The 21,555-nt window shown below is 41.2% G+C and overlaps 1 long non-coding RNA gene across 1 annotated transcript in view; it reads left to right on the forward strand.

The window, feature by feature from the left end:
- LOC142012487 (uncharacterized) overlaps positions 1-19,818 on the forward strand; it is a 126,949-nt gene extending 107,131 nt beyond the window's left edge. The window contains exon 3 of the long non-coding RNA XR_012645361.1: positions 19,599-19,818. This is a non-coding gene — a long non-coding RNA (uncharacterized LOC142012487). The remainder of the gene's footprint in view (positions 1-19,598) is intronic.
- Positions 19,819-21,555: the final 1,737 nt, after the last annotated feature.

Raw genomic sequence — 21,555 nt, forward strand, 5'->3', positions numbered from 1 at the left:
CCTTTAACTGCTTGGTCAGCTGGCACTACCAGGGTGTCTCTTCCATGGGCGTTGGCACGAGAAGCTCTCCCATCAACATAGTGCTGTCCACACTGGCACTTAGGTTGGTGTAATTAACGTCCCTCGGGGTGGTAGGTTAGTCATACCAGTGAGTGGCATAACATATACCAGTGTAAGCTGTCGTGTTGACAATAGCCTAAGGCCCAATTTCAGAGTGCAGATATGGTCTGTGCAAGTGGTCACTTCCCAGGGGTCCCAGAAAGGGGGGTCCATGGCCTTGTCACTTTTATGCCCTCTCACGTCCTACCAGCTGTAAGGGTAAGCAACAGCAGGGGCAGAGGTGAGTGAGGGGGTGGCAAGCCATGGGGATAAGGGGCAAAGCCTTGCTTGGGTGTAAGTGGCCCTCCCCTACTTTTAGAGAGCTCCTTCCACATCCTGCATGTCAGAAGGACATGCAGTAGACAGAGCGCAGGAGGGCAGAGTCCAGCTGGAAATGCTGACACACCTCTGGCTCCCAGCAGCAGTGAGATCAGACTGAGGAAGGGGTATCTCAGGATGTCTGTTAGTTTCAACCATCTGTAGCACTCAAGTGCTTTAAAAGCAAAGTCACTGTGACTTGGAAATTCTCTGCTGAACAAATGGCCTTTGGTTGTCTGCCATGTAGTCCCCAAAAGGGTTAAACTAGCAAATCCAGTGGGCCCACTGTCTAGATGGAGCTCTGAGGGAGCACGTATAAGTGACTGGGATGGTTTGGGAGGTCTGGTGCTGATTTTTGGGGTGTAGGATGGCTGTTAGGAGGTGTCCCATGTCCCAAAAAAAGAGATCCCAGAAGAGCTGAGTTGGGAACGGGTCATATAGTCACAGAACTAGCAATAGTGACTAGACCAGTGGTTCTCAACTTATTTACCGTTGTGATCAACGTACAGTACCACCTGTGTGGTGCTGGGGATGTCACGTGGGCCATAGTTCTGTGGTGACTTGGCCACATGTGGACTGTGAGCCACAGGTTGAGAATCACTGAATTTGACTCATCCTATTTGGCTTGGAAGCACTTGAAATCCAGTGACTGAGCCCACTTCCAGCAGGCTGGTAACCATATGCTGCTGTAGTGGGCCAATTTACAACATGCTTAAAATTGTAGGGTGACAATCCTGATAGGTTCTAAGAAAGGGGTCTCTTCCAACTGCCACTCCATATTTTAAGGGCCCTAATAAATTATGCATTTATTAGAGTCTAAATGTGCCTTTACTAGCTGATAAACAAACTACATATAGGTGAAATAAGACAAAGTTTAAAACAAGGTGCTTTAAACCATACAAATGTATCCAATACCTGGCTGGTTGGGTACAGGAAGGGTATGGCACTTCCCCTTGCTTTCTTACTGTCAAACACAGCAGTGGCTGGTACATGCTTTGAGCTGATCTCCTCTCCACAGACAGGAACCAGCATCTGCCATGTGGAGGAGCACCTTAAGTCTAAGCCCGTAAAAAAAAAAAAAGACGACCTGATTTCCAGCCACGTTTTAGAAAGGGATGTGAAGATGTTTTTCTTTGAGCCATCTGAAACCCTGCTCTAATATAAAAATAAGCAGGAAAACGTCTCAAGTGAAATCAAAAAGAAACCTCAGAAAGTACATCATGACTGATGGCAGAGTAAGGTGAGATTCTGTGTATTTATTTTGGGATAATAGAATTAGGATTTTTTTCAGAAGAGGGCTGTCAATCGCAGCAGAGTCTCACTGCGATGAGGGAAAAAAGGCTAGACTTTGACCTGTTCCAAAGAGTTCAACTAGATCTATGGTTTCCCAAAATTTAGCTGATGTTCAGTTTGGATTTAAGTTCAGCCCGTAATAAAGTTGAGATCTGTTCAGACCTGGATCATCTCTATTAAGAACAAGTCTAGATTTTTCTTGGACTTGTGTACTGAGGTCTGGTTACGTAGTCAGCTCTACTATGTCTGACTGTGACAAAAGAAACTCCAGAGTATCCCCTCGAACTCTTTTAGTCACCACTCAGGGAAGAGCAATATCTCTCCTTTGTTATTTATAGAAATGCACCTTATCTAGGCAATCTCAAATGCCTATGACACAAAATATACGCACAAACCTCAAATCTTCTAACAATCCTTATGCCATGCTTACATCTAGCTACATTTAAAGACAGGCACATAAAATTATAAACAAATTATTCAAGGAGAATGTTGAGAGGTTTTTTCATACAGTCATATGAAAAACCTGCTGAAGTTCGGAACAGAGGAATGAAAATAAATGCACAGTGAGAATTTTCTGCATCTGTTTCTTCCAGTTAGACTTATGGGAGCAGGGTAGATTTTCTCAATACTTTACTGATGTCATCATCGTTCTTAAACAGGTCAGTGAATGCAGAATTTTGTACTAAATTCACTTTACATGGTAGTCTATTGAACATGACAGTGGCATCATTTTTCTCAAGAATGCATAATAGACCAAAATCTCTTTCAGTCCATGCAAATGCTCTATTGATTGTTAAATATGAGTAATCTGTGTCAACTGAGTTTTGTTCTGGGGTGCGGTGTGTCTGGAGATTTTTTTCCGAGTTCTAAATATTTCTTCACAAATGATCATATTGTGCATGCTTGTGCACACAGCTAGGAGGGTATGTTTTTATTTTTGAAAAACACACGCATATGCTTAGGAAAGGTTTCCTTCCCTGCTGGCTTAATTCCTCCCTTTTAATTTAATTTTAGAATGGGAAAGATTATAACCCTATAGCCTGCAAATAAAAATAGCCCCAGATTTATGCAAGCATTGGGATGTGTCTGGTCAAGCATTCATTAATCTGCTGAAAGATCAGGGAGAACCTGCAGATTCCACAGATGTAAATGACAGAAGGGAGGAGGGGAAAAATCTCACTGATAGTGTTATTCTGTTACACAATGTGACTCTTTGCTCCCCAGATTATGATAACCACTTTACATTGGTTGCATTTCACAACTTCAGTGATGATATCCTGGATTATCTACAGTAGGCCTGTGAACATAAGGCATATGAAGGGAGCAATGTAAGAATGGGTTTTAAGTGCCCCAGGCTGTGGCCCAGCAGGTTGTTCCAGTTGCAATATGTAAATGAAAATGCGTGCCAATTAGTGAATATTGGACTGATCCCCAGAGACAGTTATTTGTACATTCAAATTTAAAATACTTTTTAAAAAATCTGAAAATGTATTTAACTTTTAAGATAGTTTTATTCTAAATGGATATTTCCAGCCACCATGCCTTTCCCTGGGGCCACTGCTGACATATTTGGTTTAGAGCTGGTTCATTAGAAATTTTGCACTCACTTTTGCTGAGGTAAATTGAGGCACAGCACTGAATCATGGGACTTTACATCTATGTAACTGGAAGCAAAGCTTGCCCCCAACTCCCTTAATCACTGAAGGCATTTTAAGATCACATCAGCGGTGAAAAACCCTTTTATTTTCTTATTAAGTCATTTCTATTTAAATATGGACTTATGCTAACTTAATTAGTTTCAAATGAGTATAGGAAGAGTATTGCTTTGAAATTTGTCCTGTCGCTGGGAACATGCATATTTCAGTGGTGACTCCCAGGCAGCAGAAATTGATGAACTGGAAGCTGGTGCATGCATCCTCATACTCCAGTATCCCCAGGATATTGTATTGACAGGATATAACCCAGTCAATTGATATAAGGCAGGCAGTCTCAAACAGAGCTCTGGTGGGAGGCATGAGCAGGTTTTTGGGGGGCTCACCAACCTTAGGCATGCTTTGGACCATGTCAGAAAGCCAAAATCCCACTGTATAGGGCTGAAGCCAAGGGTTCTGAGGCTGAAGCCAAAGTCTGAGTAATAGCTATGCAGGGACAGCTGTAGTGTGGGGCTCTAGGCAGCTGCCCAGCTTGCTACCCCCTCATGCTGGCCCTCGCCTCTATATGCAGAAAACCAGTTATTGTGGCACAATTGGGGCATTTGTATAGCATGTTGTGGGGAGCTTTGACAATCCATGCTGTCAGGGACAGAAAGTTGCTTTATAAGACTATTGCATCCTGCACAGCAAGATGTAATTCATCCAAGTCTCAGAACTAGGCCTAGAGCTGTATATGTTGTGGGAAGAGATTTTCTGAGCCACAGCAAAAAGAATGACATGGAAAAGGCATCGGTGGAGTAAAAGAAAATGAGCAATCACATTCCCACCCTGCTCCAAGCAGTCTGACATGCTGTATTAGGGTCAAATTTATCCTCTTTCTTTGTTAACAAAGTAAATATTAACTCTAAAAACACTAATTCTAACCAAAGATCCAGCCAGCTCTTTTTATTTCTGTAGGCGTCATCCTTCTGCCTCCAGGGCACTGCCTACCTCCCTTAGGCTAGGTCTACACTAGGGAAATAAGTTGATTTGCATAGCTAGAATTGACCTATTTGAATTGACTTATTTCTCTAGTATAGACCCAGCCTCTGTCCTCTCTCATCGACTTCCCTTACTCCACGTAAAAGCATGGGGTACAGTGGTTGACTGCCAGCGCCAAAGAGATTGAGTTTGCCGTGTCTATACCAGACGCACAAAATTGAACTCTAGAAGATCAACCCTGTCAGGGTCGATGTTACACTTTATATAGACAAGCTGTTGTATCTTATCTAGAGTGGGGTTAACAAGTCACACTTATCACAGTGAGTCATCAGAAATCGGCTGTCATTTTTTAGCTGGGTATCTGACATCCAGTAGGTTGGGTCAGCAGAGGATCACTGCCATCTGTTGTTAGGAAACAAGCCTTGACTTGTTTATTTCCGCAGACTGTTGCTGAAAGGAGAAGGATATTGAGTTGTTTGTAATAAAGGTTGTGGAGACACTGTGACAAAAAAGTACTGTACCCAAGGAGCAGATAGACAGCTACACCAAATCCATCTCTCTAGGGCCAGAACCTACAGTTCTTATTGAAACTGCGCTCCTATTGATGTAGAATGGTTTGAGAGAGAATTAGACCTGGAAAAAGGCAAAGTGTTTGAGTTAAATTTACATGGAAGGAATTGTTATTAAAAGTTAATTCTTTAATACGTGTGTCTATAGATAAGAGTGCTGCTATCGTAAATTTGACAGGCATATTCATTGCTTACCTGACTTCATTGTGTATCAGTATAAAACACATAGGGATTGTTTGTGAAAGACTCTATACCACAAAAGTTGTGTATTTATACTTACCTGACTTATCTTAGGAAACTTGGGGGTGGAAAGTTGTTACTAATGTTACACTTTGATCCAACTTATAATGATAGTTATGTCCTTTTGGCTATTAAGTTGAATATTAAGTAGCCACAGGACCTTCAGGAAGACATGGCTCAGTCCAGCATCAAGCAAACCAAATTCACTCAGCATGACTATCTTGGTTTCATTGGATTTGGCCAAATCTGTATGAAATAACACACCTGTTTACATGCCAAATATTGTGTTCAATTAATAAAACTTACAATGGGTTGAGATATAAATAGTCTCAATCATCACCTTGTGCTTTTAAAGTTATGCCTCCTTTCCCTTTTCTCAGCAAAGCTAGTATTAACTTGTATCCTACATGCAGTAAATGTAGCAATTAAGTCCATTAATGCATGTTTCAAGGGACTTGGTGTACCATAGCTGACCATAAAAATATCCAGATTAAATTCACATCCACTTCTTATTTAAGCTGTAGAAAACATGTCAGAACAATGCTTATTAAAAGCTTTTTTTTTTAATGGTTTCCATGGGGATTTTTCAAACAGCAATAACAAAAGGCTTAGATTTGTTTTCACTTAGGACAATCTTTAAGTGTGCTTACAGATTAAGAAGTACTGTGTTTAAACTGTAATTTGTCCCAAGTGACCAAATAACATAATATCTACAGGGCAGTATTGTTCAAATATTTCAAAAGACCACCAAAATAGTTCTGAACACGTTGCTCAATATTTTTTCAAAGTTAACATGCATATTAGAAAGGGAGAATAGTTTCGGAAGTTTAATATTGGTTGTAATCTACAGATGGCACTACAATTTTTGCATTAGGCTGCCTTCTGGAATGCATTTCTGACTTTGCTATTTCAAAACAAAGTTCAGAATTTTATCATGAAGGACTTAAAACTTGCAGACCAGGGGTCTGCAACCTATGGCTCCAAAGCTACATGTGGCTTTTGAAGGACTTCTTTGTGGCTCCCAACACTATAATTGCAAAGCAAAAAACAAAAATACCTTCTGATTATTTTCAATAAATGGTGAATGTCTAAAAGCCCAACAATGAACAATTCCTATCCAAAGAGCAAATGATATGTGATCTCAAAACATTGAATAAATCCCCCTTTAATATTTGCAGCACACAATATGGTAGTGTATCTGTGTTTTCATCGTGTTGCTAATAAAGTCTTGATTTTGAAAAGGAAAAGGAAATTTGCAGCATTCCTGCTATGAAGGGCAACACGCATTTTAAGAAAGAACACTGAAAGTAAACGTGAAGTAAAATTGGCTTAATTGAAGTGGGGGTGGAATGACTTCAAAGAGAGGAAAATTGAAGGTAAGAACACAATTTCAAACTGAATGAACCCAATCCTTGGCATTTCTATCTGGTTCATCTGGGCTCCCCTTATGTTTCATTTGCAATGAGATATTCAACAACAACAAAAACTGCAATCTTGAAAGTTTGTGAATGTCCTGAAGTTAACCCTGTATCACGTTACAAATCATTATGTGTACTGTTCTTAAATAGGGGTTACGAAAAGTATGGTTTGACATTATTTATTAAGGACCATCTCATATTCACATGTACTGTAGCTCTTGAATTATTGAGGGTTGTTTTTACTGAATTAGAAAGAAATGGCTCCAGCAACTTCAGGGAATAATGTTTCTGCAGTTCCAAACAAAGGGTGACTATTGGCTAACTTGTATAGGATGCATGTTATGTCTTTCCAGGTTGAACTTTGAGGCCCCTTACTTAATTCATTCATGTTAGCGATTTATAGCATATTGCAGCATGAAGACCTTTCCACACACCCTTGTGTGGTATTTTGGTGGTTTGTCTGGGGGAGACCAGAGGATCTGACCCAGAAGCAAAGAGTATTGGGGAACCCCAGAGAACAGGAAGCTGGGTGTCAGAGGCATGGTCAGCACCTGGGAGACAACTCCAAGGGGATTTCTGTGATTTACCCCATCACAACTACCATCACTGAGGGATCTCTACTGGAGATTAAGGGAGAGGACCAATAAATACAGTAATAACATTGCAAAAAGCACAGAGCAAAACAATTATTTTTATTCACATTTTTGAGATGGACTGATATGGTCCCTCTTGCCACAACATCTGTTATAGATCAAGGCTGAAGGATTTCTCTGCCATGATTCCCTTACATTGAGTTTATAGCTGCAGAACCAACTAAGCATAGTAATGTTTGGTCAGTCAAAAGAGATCTTGACTTAAGATATGTATTTCTTTAATGAGTATATTAGAAATTGGGTTAAACTCAAACATGCCTATTTCCTCGTCCCAACAGTTGATGGTAATATTGCTAACATTGGACTTTACCACTCTGCACTGTTGGAAAGGGACTGATGTGAGGCTGTCTGTAAAAACACTCTCTTAAAAGAAAGCTGAAAGGCACTGTACTTTGGTTTTTAAGCCTTTTGTTGTTGTAAAATTACTTGGGGGTTCCATCAGGTTAGCTAGTGGAAGGGACAACCAGCCAATGGGTGGCAGAGTAACATACGGGCACTTGCCCCAGGGACCCTAGGCGTGAGGGGCCCCAAGGCTCCATAACTGCATTTTGTTTAAACGATTCGCTTTAATGGAACAAAAGAAATGTGTCGTGTCGTTCTTTTTTAAAATCGTGTGTCATTTTATTATGCATCATGAGTAATAAGCATAAATAGATTTTAAATAATAATTACATTACTTTAATATACTGCGGGGGGGGGGGGCGGGGCGGGGGGCTTGTGGCTGTGTTGTCCCAGGGCCCCACCCGTTCTCAATCCACCCCTGCATCCAGCATAGAAAGTGGGATAAACTGCCTCTGTGACAGCATATGCACCTTCCCCACTAAGTGCTGATAGCTCAGTAAATTACATTCTGGCCCTTTGCTGAACACTGCACAGTATCTCTGTACGTATGCTTTTAACAGCTATTAAACTTCTGGACTGCAATATTCATAGATCTAGTCCGTAGTTCTGTTTCTGTATTAGGCAGTCACCCTTAAAAACATATCTCACAAAAGAGACAATACAGTCACCATTTCCTGCCCGGAATAGTGGCTCTTTCTGAGGTTATATCAGACGCCATGATACATTTGTTGCTATTAAATGCTGCTTTTCTAATGCCTACTGCCATGAGTCCAGTTCTGCTCTCATTGGTTTTACAGTCTCCCCACCGCCTTATGAGGGTAATTCGTTCCTGAAAAACTCCTCTTAGGGCGAATTCTTGTAAGTCGAAAATGTAATTACCATTAATTTCAATGGGAAAAAATTTTATGCGTTCCTGAGCCTCAAAATTTACACCCACTTATGCTTACCTGGCAGAGGGCACAGCTGCGCAGAGCAGGTGGCGGCAGCCCCCAGCTGCCCGGGGATTGAGTGGCGGGGCGGGGCCAGGATGGACTGTGTGCACAGCAGCCACATCTCCCAGGAGCACCTGGGAGCGGCTGCTGGCTGCTGCAGCACCGAGGCGGAAACCAGACCAGCCCCAGGTAAAGGCTGGGCTGGGGGCTCTGGGAAATCGCTGCCAGGTGGTGAGAGATGCCCACAGCACAGCTGTGCAGAGCGGGTGGAGGCGGCCCCCTAGCCACCCGGGGAGTGAGCAGCAGGGGCGGGGCCAGGATGGATTGTGCGCCCAGCAGCCACATCTCCCAGGAGCACCTGGGAGCCCACGGCCGCCAGCTGGGCCGGGGCATGCTGCTGCTGTGGCACTGAGGTGGAGACCAGACTAGCCCCAAGTAAAGGCTGGGCTGAGGGCACCAGGAAACCGTCGCCAGTCGGCGAGTGGCGCCCGAGGCACAGCTGTGCGGGGCGGGTGGAGGCAGCCCCATAACCGCCTGAGGAGCAAGTGGCAGGGGCAGGGCCAGGAGGAGCCGACTTTCTCCAGCTGCAGGGTGTCTGCGTCCTGCTGAGGCACCCATAAACTCGAATAAATGCCTCGTAACGCAAAGTAGTGGTCCTTAATCAAGCTGCTTGTAAACTTGAATTCTCGTAGCCCAAATGGGTGTATCTCAGGGTATGACTGTAATGACAAAACTGCAGGAATGAGCCTCCTATGAGGAAGGGGAATAGTGATCAAATAGGTGCATTTATTCATCTGACTAGGCAGTGGGCTGCCTTGCCGTAGGATTTGAACTGCTAACTCAGATAGACGCTGCCAAATCTGAACCCAGCAGCAATGTACTTTTTCCATCATTTCCCTGGGGGAGAAAAAAATGCATAATGGCTGTGCCTACACTAGCAACTTCTTTCAAAATCTATTTCAAAAGAAGGGGCTTTTGTGAAATATCCAGTAGAGCGTCTACACACAAAAGAGTGTTCTTTCGAAATTAAATTGAAACAAAGCAGCGCTCCTTTCAAAAACGCTCTTCCGCACCTGCTTCAGGAAGAGCACCTTCTTTCGAAAGCTTCTTTTGAAAGAGAACGTGTAGACACTCCACGGGGCCTTTTTTTTTTTCTTTTTTCAAAAGAGCAGTCCTTATGGTGCCTGATTTTTCGCTCCCTGGCCCGTTCTTTCAAAAGAGCACAGGCTGTGTGGAGGCTGTCTTTCAGACGAGCAGATCACTCTCTGGATCTGCCTTTTTTGTGTGTGGATGTGCTCTTCCAGAAGATCTCTTCCAAAAGAACTTCTTTTGAAAGGACTTCTTTTGAAAGATCACTAGTGTAGATATAGCCAATGACAACAAGAAGGCACTAATTGGACATCATTTACAAGGGCTCAATTTCATATTGGACTGTCTGCATTTCCCACCTTTGAGCACTTTTGAGCTGGCAGCTTTCCTCAAATCATTCCCATATGAGCAGTTTCTGAAAGACCTAAATGCCAGCTGCAGGAGTTTCCACGTCAGAGCACTTTAATTTGAATATCTCTTTTTTGCAGATTTTAATTTGAGTAATACAGCTGGAACCCAGTTAATAAAACTCATGCTTGGGCAGAAATTTCTAACAAGTCCACTTCTTTGGTATATGAAGATTCTGCTGTCTCTGTACGTAAAGAAAATGTGTTCACTTCCTGTATCAGTTACTTTATTAAGCTAGTTTTCTATTTTGTGTCATTGGAAGTTTACTTTTGCTATTTGTCTGAAAAGCTTTCACTGTACCTTGGTTTGTGCTTTTTTCATACTTTTCATGGTGCACTGGATACATCTGGACAAAAAAAAAGACTAAATATTTTACAGTTGTCTAGAAAGCTTCTGGCTTCATGCATTGACTTTATGCGAGTTACAAAACTTCCTAATGCATGTGTAGTAAGAGAGCATGATCCAATTTATCTTTGAGAGATAAAAAGGACAATTCCTGAAAACCTTTAAACATATGAATAATTTTATTTATATGTATAATCCCACTGAAATTAACAGAACTGCTTGTGAGCACATGCATAATGTTTGTAAGATCTGGGCCGAGGTTTGAAATGCACACATAGTATGGGGGAAACAGCTGATTAGTCAGATAGAGTCGCTAGTGTGTCTCTGTTAACTGCCACAAAGCAAACCTGCCCCCTTTTTCCATAGGATTTTTGAAAGATCCTTCCATCAGGCTCTGCGTCATGAATGAAAATGAATAATAGAATAAATTAAATGCAAGCATCTGACTTTTAAACGTTATTTAGATGCTGTGGGCAATATTTTGGATACCATTGAATGAATGTTCATATTTATTTTAAATGAAAATGCAGTCTTTTAAGATATAATTTTAAATAGACAATTTGTGACATGATCCTATTCCCAGTGAAGGTAAAGAAAAATACTCATTGACTTTAATGGGAGTAGAAATGGACCATTATAGGTAAGCATGTTGAAGCTGTGCTAACCCATCATCAACACAGCCAGTTCTCTGCGTGTTTGCATCCTCAGTATATTCTTCTGGTTTGTGCTTCCATATTTCTTTCCTGCTAATTAGGGCAGAAAACAAAATGTGTAGGTTAATGGAGTCCCTCAGCGTACCAAAGCAAAACACAAATTTTCACCCTGGTAATTCCTAGGAAATACCCTGATGTCCTGTAAATAACTTTTTTTCCCTAATTTTACGTTGTTATAGAGCTGTGCTGATCTTGAACTTTGATTTGTTGTAGGTACTATGGGTTTGAACATCTTAATTTTTCTCTGTTTCTTGGCATTACTTGCTGCTTAATGAGAGAAGCCCCAGCTTATTGCAGATCCTTTCATATTACCAACCATGAAAGTTAGTATTCTAGGGTTCCAAAATTATTCTCAAATTAATCACTGGTACTTTGGATAGGATTGTTCCATTAGGTAGTATTAATTGAAATGACAGCTCATGATAAGACAAAGATTGATGCCTGAAGCCAGTTACTACAACAAGTTCATTCTTCAGAATAAAATAGTTATATCTGACTATTTCTTGGTGGTCACTCGATAACAAGTGGGACGTCTTCATGTCACCCTATTATTTGTGAGTCCATTGATGGCTGATCAGCCCAATTCTGGAGCCACCAATTGTATCACAGAAGAGGAAGGTGTTATAGTTGTTGGAGGAGTGCAAGGCAGTTTTTGCTGATCTTTACTGCTTCTCCACCTCTTCTCATCTGCACTGTGGGGGGACTTCTCAGATTGTGCCACTCCCTCATGGATTACCACTCGCCACTGGGGATGGCCCTATTGTCATTCATGTACACCACTGTACATTTTTAATCAAACATCCCATTTTCCCCTATGCCTAAACCAAAAAGCACTGTTTATGTAAAGCTTTTACAACTATTAGAAAAAGTAAAGTTATATGAGTAAATTCTAGATATCCTCTAGCAATACCTAAGATATGGTACATACATGTGTCGTACCCAGAGGCACTTGAGACCTCATCTGGGGTGAGTGAAGTCTCTGCTCTACAGCCTCAGCTGAGAGCCAGCTGGCCTTTAGCTCGTGTGGTAGAGTGCAGGGCTTTAGACCCTATGCTCACAGGTGCACCCTGGTGCTGGTGACCTGGGTCTGTTGGCGTTACAGATGCCCTTGAAAAAGTGCCCATTCTAGCTTTGTGTACGTGCTATAACATGAAACATATGACATATTGTGTTCTGTGGGGTACATTAAATTTTGATCTTCATTGCCTATGTCTGTGGAGCTGAAGATTAAGGTGAAACCTGAAGTCCTTGTTGGGCTTTTGTCAGTGAATGTCTCCTGCATCAACTGTTTTGCCATCTCAGCTGTTACCTGGAAAACAGTAATCTGAACCACTAGTCTATAAATGACATGCCTCACCAAGTCTTGTAGAAGCCAGCATTGCTCCTCATTCTCCTCTTAGATTGCTCTGTGCATTCTTGGGTTGAAAATGAGTTTCTTTTTCTTTCATTCATAACATCTATATTTATAAAACAGTCTCACTCTGTCAAATGCAACCCCGCCACCCCATTAAAATGCAGCCAAAGACTCATTTAAACTATCTTTTTTTTAACTTTCATAAAGAAGTCCTTAGCCTATTAGCTATACCTATGGACACAAAGTACCATGAAACCTGTCTTAAAGAACCAGTCAGACTAAAATATGTTTAAAGGAGATGTCCTGTTAGCTGTGAAACAGAATTGTACACAGAAGAATTGGAGATATGCTGGTGTGATCAGCTAAAACAGAAGTGTGTCTAATAATGATTTTGACTTGTGTAGGTTTCACTGTCTAAGAAAGAAGTAGGAGATTTGGATGACCATGTATATTTCTTTTTTAATCCCATACAACTGGGTTTTTATGAAATTTTGTGCAACTGAACACTGTCTGATCTTGAAGTCTGTACTCTGGCAAAATTTCCTATTAATTTCAGAGGAACTACTTAGCTTTTTAAAGGTAAGTATGCACTGAAGTGCTTAGGGGGATTGGAGCCTTACTTTTTGCTATTGTACCTATCAATTTAGCTAATTTTTTTCAGTGTCTCCTTTAATATAGCATACTCTTTTTAACTATAGTGAATAAAAATTTTAACTGGAATATACCTTTGTAGATCTTTTTTGAGAAGTTTCTTTGTGTATTCAGTACAATACAAAATGCCTTTCAACTCTACAAAACATTCCTAGAAGTTGAAAATAGACCATCTTAAAGTTGTTTGACAGAATAGTGGTGAAAGGAAAGCAAAGGGTGAAGTAAAAGATTATTTATTCTAAACCGAAACAAAATTGGCAAGTTGGGTGCTTGTGGTCTAAGCCCCAGACAGTAATAATCACCCAGCAGGAATTAAACCTTTTAGGAAGTGCTGTATGGTTTGTAGATTGTTTGTTTGTTTTGGTTTTTTTCCTCCTAATTCTGATGACCCAACTGCCATTCTAGCTGGACTCTCTGTGTGACAGCCACCACTTTAAACGTGGAAGAAAGTAGGTGTTTTCTCCAAGAAGGTCTCATTCTGGAACAGTGAGATACAAACAGAGACTTAGAAGTAGTAACATTTTATAAAAGCTGAGACTCTTAGAAGATCCTCGGCACAAAACCTTACCTTTACAAAACAAAACAGCAGTCCTGTAGTACTTCAAAGGCTAACAAAATAATTTACTAGGCGATGAGCTTCTGTGGGGCAGACCCACTTCTTCAGATCTGGAGATAGTGCTGAAAATGAACTGGTACAGAGAGAGGGGGAGGGCTAGCTCAGTGGTTTGCCCATTGGCCTACTAAATGCAAGGTTCTGAGCTCAATCCCTGAGGAGGCTCTTTAGGGATTGGGGCAAATAGATGTCAGGGATGGTGCTTGGCCCTGCCAAAAGGGCAGGGGACTGAACTAGATGACCTCCCAAGGTCTGTTCCAGTTCTAGGAGATATACAGCTCCAATTATAAGAAAATTGACAAATCAGCTGGCAAAGGGTAGGGAGGAAATTACTTACTGCAAGCATCTGTTAAGTGACTTGCCTGAATATCAGTGATGGGGAAGCTGTCTTTGTAATGTAATTGCTCTGTTAAGGCCAAGGTGCAACATGCTGAATTTGAGAATAAATTCCAGTTCAGATATATTAAGGAGCTGAGAATCTGCATCCTACAACAGAGACTTAAACACCAGATTGCAAAGGGAGACATCTCAGGCAAGTCGCTTAACTTACTGGACACTTGCAGTAAGTACTACTTCCAGATAAGAAGAAGTGGGTCTACCCCACAAAAGCTCATCACCTAGCAAATTATTCTGTTAGTCTTTATAGTGCTACAGGACTGCTGTTTTGTTTTGCAATGATACAGACTAACGCAGTTACCTTTCTACACAACTATCTCTCTGTGACTATCTACCTTTCCAATAACTGCCTCAACTTTTCCATCCATATTGCCAGGTTTTAGCAATCTCCTTCCTCTGACAGAGCTGGTTAATAGTTGATTAATCTCTGATCAGATAATGGCTGTGCAAGGAAGTGCAGCTTCTGCCGGCCTATGCAGAGACTCACTGTCGCTCTGACCTTGACTGAACTCTGAGCTCAAATGTTCTGTTTCCAATTCCCATTGAAGCTTTCATCTTTCTTTCCTCTTTTTTGAAGCGTTTGGTAGTCGTTTCTAGGAAAAAAGCAAACCCCAACACATCTCTAATGTGTTTATTTCAGTTTAATGGCAGCTGCTCCTTACCCTGTTCACTGTGTTAAGAACAAACATAAAATAAAGGCTCAAGTTGGAAATGGGAGAAAAACAGATATCATTTCCCCACATGCATGAACATGCACACACGTGTATGTATACAAACTGGCAGAGCTCAGTTGGCTTCTTTGGCCATAAGCTCTACTGCTGGTGTCAATTGGCAGAGCTCTAGCAGAGGCAAGGATTTGAATTTTCAAAAGTCATCTTTTGTTGACACTGGATTGCACCATCACGCCAATCCAAACATCTCAAGCTGGGGGGCATCTGGGCCTGAGTCAGAATGTTGTCCCTTGAGCCCATCTCTAAATTAAACACAACTTTCTGGAAGTGAATTACTTTTCCCCATAGAACCATTCCTCATTTAATTTCAGATTCTAACTCTTCATTATTTATCAAAAGACTTGACCCGGAGATTTTCCAAAGAAATTTCCATCTGTTTGCAATAAAACACCAACTCCCTTCTGGGACAGTATACAGTTGGGGTTTTGAAACAGAAACTATTTGTCTCCTAGACTAGTTAAAAGAAGGTATCAGAACAACAGTGCTTCCTCATGTCCGGGTCGACAAGGTTAATACTTTCATTCTAAACTCTATGAAGAAGCAAAAAATCTTATTATTTTTGTAAAACCCACAGTAAATTGAAAACAACAACTGAAGTATTGCTGACCTTCTTTAATAAAACCCAACCCATTCCAGTGGAGAACATACTGAGCAGGATGTACACATGCATCTGTTGAAGTGGGTCTTTGCCCACAAAAGCTTATGCTGCAAAAATCTGGTAGTCTATAAAGTGCCACAGGACTTGTTGTTGTTTTTGTGCATAGTTCTGGTCTGGCTATGGTCTGAAGAAGTGGGTCTGTCCCACAAAAGCTCACCTAATAAATTATTTTGCTAGTCTTTGAAGTGCTACTTTGACTGCTTTTTGTTTTGATGGCTACCCCTCTGACACATAAGAAGGATAGCGTGGATTAGAGAAAAAGAGCAAGGAGGGTAAATTAAGGACCTTTCCTTTATACCACCAACAGAAAGAATGTAAAAGGGTGGGTTTGAAGGAGGGTTTAATTGAAGAATATGAAAATGTTAAATGGTTTAAGATAAGATCAGAAAGGAGAACTGCTTTCCAACACAGACAGTATAATCTGGGGTACACAAAGAACTTCAAAAGAAACCGTTCAGAACAGACTTAGATAGGGGAAGAATCCTAAGGACAGTGAAACTGTGGAAACCCTGCTGAGCCAACAATCTTAAGAGAAAAATACCAATTGCTCAAAAAACTGTTATCAGATGTGGAGAAAAGTAAATGTAAATGGGAACAAAGAACAAAAACAAATGACTCTTTCTTAAAGAAAGAATTTGAAACATTGGATGAAATTTATGCAATCAAGACACCTTGATAGTCATTTAAAACTGGTTGTATTAATAGCAAAACCTTGTACATTAGCAAAGATAAATACACAACCCTCATTTTCACCAATTTTAAATTACTTAGGCTCTACTAGATGACTCTTCTTAGCATGTTATTTAAAAGAACTTTTATCAGCTCAAATATGCTTGTAAATGTAATGGGTAAAAAAAGAAAAAAAGCAGAATGACTAAAATTCTTTCATCTTCAGAAGAATGTTCCGCTCCATTAACAACAACAAAGAGAGAGGTGTCTCTATAAAGAAACACTCATACGGGTATGTGCTGCAAGGCTAGTCCAAACAGTGCACAGTCATATACTCACACTTGTCAGAACTGGAACTGAAATCCTTTCCTCCTGCTCCCACCCAGGACACCAAAATAGCAATACCTGTGTCCCAACCCTGCTCTGCTCACCCAGTCCTCAGACGTATTGGGGTAGAGGAATCAATCTGACCGGCATCCACATTTGTGTGTTCAGGGTCTTGCAAAGCCAAGCACCAGTCCTTTGGCCCCAGGGTGCTCAACTCCCATTGATTTTCAGTGGGGATTTAGTACTTGTGTGTGTTACTTCACAGAAATTTTAACACCAGATTACAAAGGGAGACATCTGAATTGGAATTCATTTGCAAGTTTGATACCTTTAACCTGGCACTCAACAGAGATCTCAATTATCTTATGCCTTACCAGGACAATTTCCCCACCTTTGATATTTTCAGGAATGGCACCCACCCCACTTAATTTACTACTTCCACAGGTCTTATTAATGATAGATGACCCCCGCCCTGCTCTTTTTCCTCCTCCTTTTTCCTTCCCTCCCTCCTGATACATATATATATATATATAAAATATGCCCTGTATTATTATTTTTGCTCCAAATCTGATGAAGCAGATCTTATGCACAAAAGTTCATTACCTAATAAATAAAATTGTTAGTTTTTAAGGTGTTACAGGACTGCTTGCTTTGTTCTACTACAGTGGTTGCAAAGCCACTTTTTTTTTCTGCTGTGTCTGAGAGATCTTTTGTGTGAGACAGAATAATTTCTTACGATACATAGATTCTGTTCGTTCCATAAGTGAGCAAAACACCTGAACACCTCAAAGGATTTTACCATTTGACTGACTTATTGGGATTTTTATAGCTACTTTTATAGATACCTTACATTTGCCACTTATCTTTTGTTGACCTAGAGCTCATCAATGTGAAAAAGTCTGTCAAAGGAAAAACTGAAGTGTGACATTTATCAACTGGCTGATTTTGGCAGTCAATTATTTCTTGCTGTGTAACTGATCCCCCTTTATTTGACCAATCTGCCATTTATCTTTCATTGTGTTTAACCACTTTGATGCTCTCCATTTAATGGTGTTTGCCAATCAACTCATTTTGCCATTTATTCTTTAACCTTGCTATCAGCGGCCGTGACAGTCAATGAAATTGTAACACAAACTAGACAGTCTGTCTCTTGAACTCGTCCTCTCCTCAATTCCACATTCTAATCTTTTTGTTCTCATACCAGCATCCCAGCCTTAATAAACCTCCAGTTAGCCTGTCCCCACATTGTGCTCTTGTCTCTGTGTCCTTTCCTGTATCTTTACTCACCCTATTCACTGTGGTATCCCTCCAGTGTATCAAAAACATTGCAGTTAACGTAATAAACTTCCTCCTTCACTGCTTGGGCCATGCTTGGAATCTGGAGATTTTGAAACCTGTTGAGTAGGTTGCAAACAATCCCCTGGTGGTCTTGGATCACAGGAGCCCTATCAGCAAAAAGAAGTTTTGCAGATCAGATGTTGGGAGCGTTGATAAAACTATGTGAGGAAGCTTGCTAGGCACCTAGCTGTGCTATGCCTGGCTTTTTCTATTGCCTCTGCCAGTTATTTCATTAGCACTTAAATCTTCTTGTAAAATATTTATAAATCTTTATTGGGTGTTTCCAAGATACACACATTATATAATTGCTCTTAAAATAAATCTGCTACAATATGTTTAGAAAGGTTGGGTTTAGTTTCCTTAGCAATTTCCTCTTGGATGACAGGAATTGATACTGGGGTAAAAATACAAAATAAAAGAAGAAGCCAGTTATGTGCAAAGTTCTATTTTGGCTTGAAATAAACTAAACACTGAGTGGTTTCATTAGGAATGGATTGCTAAAAGAATGTGTTTCCTTTTGATTCAAACTGTAACCTAGACTAAAGGTTACTGATAAACATCATGCGCCTTGTTGCTTGGTTTCCTTTTTTCTTTTTTTTTTTTTTTTTTTTTTAATCTAGATAGGCCAGTGCCTGAAGATTCACATCTGCATTTGGAAAGATCTTACGACCCTGACCATAAAGTTTAGGGGGTTCAGCTCAAGGGGTTATCATAAGCCTGTTTATAGTTTTTCATTCTGCAAGTTTTAAAATACACCAGTTTCTAGAAATTTCAAAATAGCATTTTATCCCATTCCCTTTTTGCCTCTAGACTGTGACATACTTTAAATAATGTTCTGAAAAGTAATTTGGTGCAATAAGTGACAGATGGTTTATGTGCAAAGTGCAGTGACAGGATGATCTCAATTCAGCTAGTTAGCACCATCCAGCACTTGAACAGGTGTGTGAGGTGGGGGAGGAAATAGGCAAAGTCTGTAGTTGCTGGGCAGCATGCTTACACCAGCAGTAAACTCCACTGTTGCTTCAGCATGCCTCTCCAGAGCGAGAAATAGCTTGTGTCTGAGCCCTCCCAGGGCTACTCTTGAGGTGGCACAGTTTAGGCCAGCCTTGAATAAGGGTGGTGCACAAAGTCACAGTCTTTCCCAAAAGTAGCTTTCAATCATTATTGTATAGGTTTTCTACATAAAGGGGTGTCTTGCTATGCCCAGCCATGATGGAGTTTCTTCATCTCCATTAACTTCCACCCCAAACTTAATCTTCTTTAACTGCCCTTTTGTTTTGCTATAGGTCATTGTCCTTTGTTTTTGGTTCAACAGTTTCAGAAACTGAATTGCGAAATTGTGAGAAATAAGTTTTGTCTGTTTCTCATACACTTCTGATAGTCAGAACTTGCCTTGAACAAGAGGGTATAGTAAAGTGCCTATTCACCAGCACTTTGGGGGCAGAATATGATGCCGGGACTGAATATACCATAGTCTGCAGAGCAGTCTTTTTATCAGATTGTAACAGTCAACGCTCCCCTGTGGTTCTATATCAGCGTTTCCCAAACTGCATTCTGTGGAACGCTGGTGTTCTACGTGACGTGAATATGTGTTCCATGAAAAAAATTTGATGCTGGTGATAATTTTCCTTCTAAAATATTAAATATGAAACTGTGTATCAACAATACTAAGGTATTTGAATAGTATTTAGATAGTAGGTATATCAGTGTTGATAATGCATTCATAATAGTATGGTTATTATGTGACTTGTGCCAAAACTCTCAGAGTCTATTCATATTGTTTTTGCTGGGGTTTCTCTTGGCGGACAGATTTTAGATGTGATTGAAATGAAACCCTCCACACAGAGGATGTGAGCCTCTGAATGCACAGATCCCAAGACCCGACCAGAACCCTGCTGCAACCCCAAGATGGGAGAGTGCCACCCCGGTAAGCTCTGGTCCCCGCTAAGGCCTCGTGGAAAGAAGTGGCTGGCAGAGACAACAAGACCAGGACAAGGGTTAAAGTTAAAAAAAAGTAACTAAAATTTTTATTTGAGGAACACCATCAAATTTAAATTGTATCAACTTTGAAGGACTAACTTATAAACTTACAATAAACATTGTGTCCTAGTTGATTCCTGTCAGATGTCTTTAGACTTTATTTAACCGGAAGGCAGAAAATTGGTTAGGAGAATAGATACAGGTAAGTATTCTTAGGATTAGGGTTTTAAATCCCCGCTGTTCGCTTTAGAAAGGAGAGGTGAGGTCGCTAATCTCACCCCCTACCGGGGGCAGGGTGCTAGCTTGCCCCAAAGGGTTAGGGCTAGGAGGCTGTCAGGGCTGTCCCTCTCTCTTGGGGGGCCCCTGCTACTCCAGTAGGCCTAACTAGAGGATACCTGGGAGGCAATATGCTCTTCCTCAGGTCCCTTAGGGTGAACAGCGACTGGGGAGGCAGGGTGGCTATGCCTATACCTGCAGTATATTTTTATACAGAGATGGGATAGGCAAAAGGGGATAAGGGAGGTTGAACCTTCACCTTATTTTTAGATGACAATTACAATAACTAAGAGTCTAATAAATACCAATGATACTAATTATTAAACAAATGTATACCTAATAAATATTAATGAAATTATTAATTAAATGTGCTTTTAAGATATCTGAAGTAATATCCCAGGCTGGGCTTTCAGGCCCGGCCTCAGGGGTCAGGCCCCCAGATACTGCCCCTCCCCCATCGGGGAGGGTACACAGCAGGGGAGCTACCCCTGCTCCCTCACTGAGGGTCCCGGTATCCCAGGCTAGTCTGAGAGAAAATGTCTATGAGCTCCACGTGAAGACACGGGCTGGTGAATAGAATTACGTGTCAAGTCCGGTAGTAGTTGTCACAATCAGGTAAGTTGAGGTCCAATCCGGTGAAATTGTAGGTAGCAGCTGGTGAAGACAAGATGGCAGCCTCAGGTTCCGTGACCGGGTATGCAGTACCCACCGTGAGGTGAGCCAGTTCACCACCCGGTCACTTCCCCATGAGGCCACTTGCTGCTCCTGGCGGTGGTGAGGGGAAACACTGGTAGCGTGCGATGGTGCCGTGGTGACAGGGCGACATTGCATGATTTAGCTCTGCCCAGGTGAGATCAGCTCTGCTCCGACGAATCTTCGCAAAGCCTTCACCACCTGAGCGTCTGGCCTGAGGGCTGGTGGATGCCACAAGTGGCCAACACCTCCCTGTGTAGGGTGCACAGTTTGTACTGCGCTGCCAAGGGCCACCAAGCCCTGCGCAGCGCCCGCTTATATGCAGAGAGTCCATGTATTATTCATGATTCCAAATGAATATTCATGATTTTACCTGCAGTTTTCAATTATGTCCTCTGGGGCTTGGAAGGTGCTAGAAGTTCTCACCTCTGCCCAATCAGAAGCCTAGAATTCAAACACTTGATCATGAATAATTCATGAGTTCAGGTTACCGGGGAAACCAACTGACAAAAAGTGACCGTTGATGCTGCTGCTAAATGGCAGCCTATGGTACTTTAGATTTTTCATGTGCCTGCACTTATTTTTCATAGCCAAAGGTGTGTATTCCCTGGCCCACAGGGACGATAATGTCCTTAGATGTTGTAAAATCATGATAGTTTTGGCATGAGTTGTGTTCAGGGAAATCATGTGATGCTGCATCTGATATGAGGATCCAACTCTCCAGCATCGTTCATAATATTAAGCAGATTTATGATCAAAAGATGTAAAAACTTTCTCCCAAGAAGGAAAAAAAGCTGTCAAATGTTTCTTATTTTTA

This window comes from Carettochelys insculpta, chromosome 4 (assembly GCF_033958435.1).
Source record: "Carettochelys insculpta isolate YL-2023 chromosome 4, ASM3395843v1, whole genome shotgun sequence".
NCBI classification, from domain to species: domain Eukaryota; kingdom Metazoa; phylum Chordata; order Testudines; family Carettochelyidae; genus Carettochelys; species Carettochelys insculpta.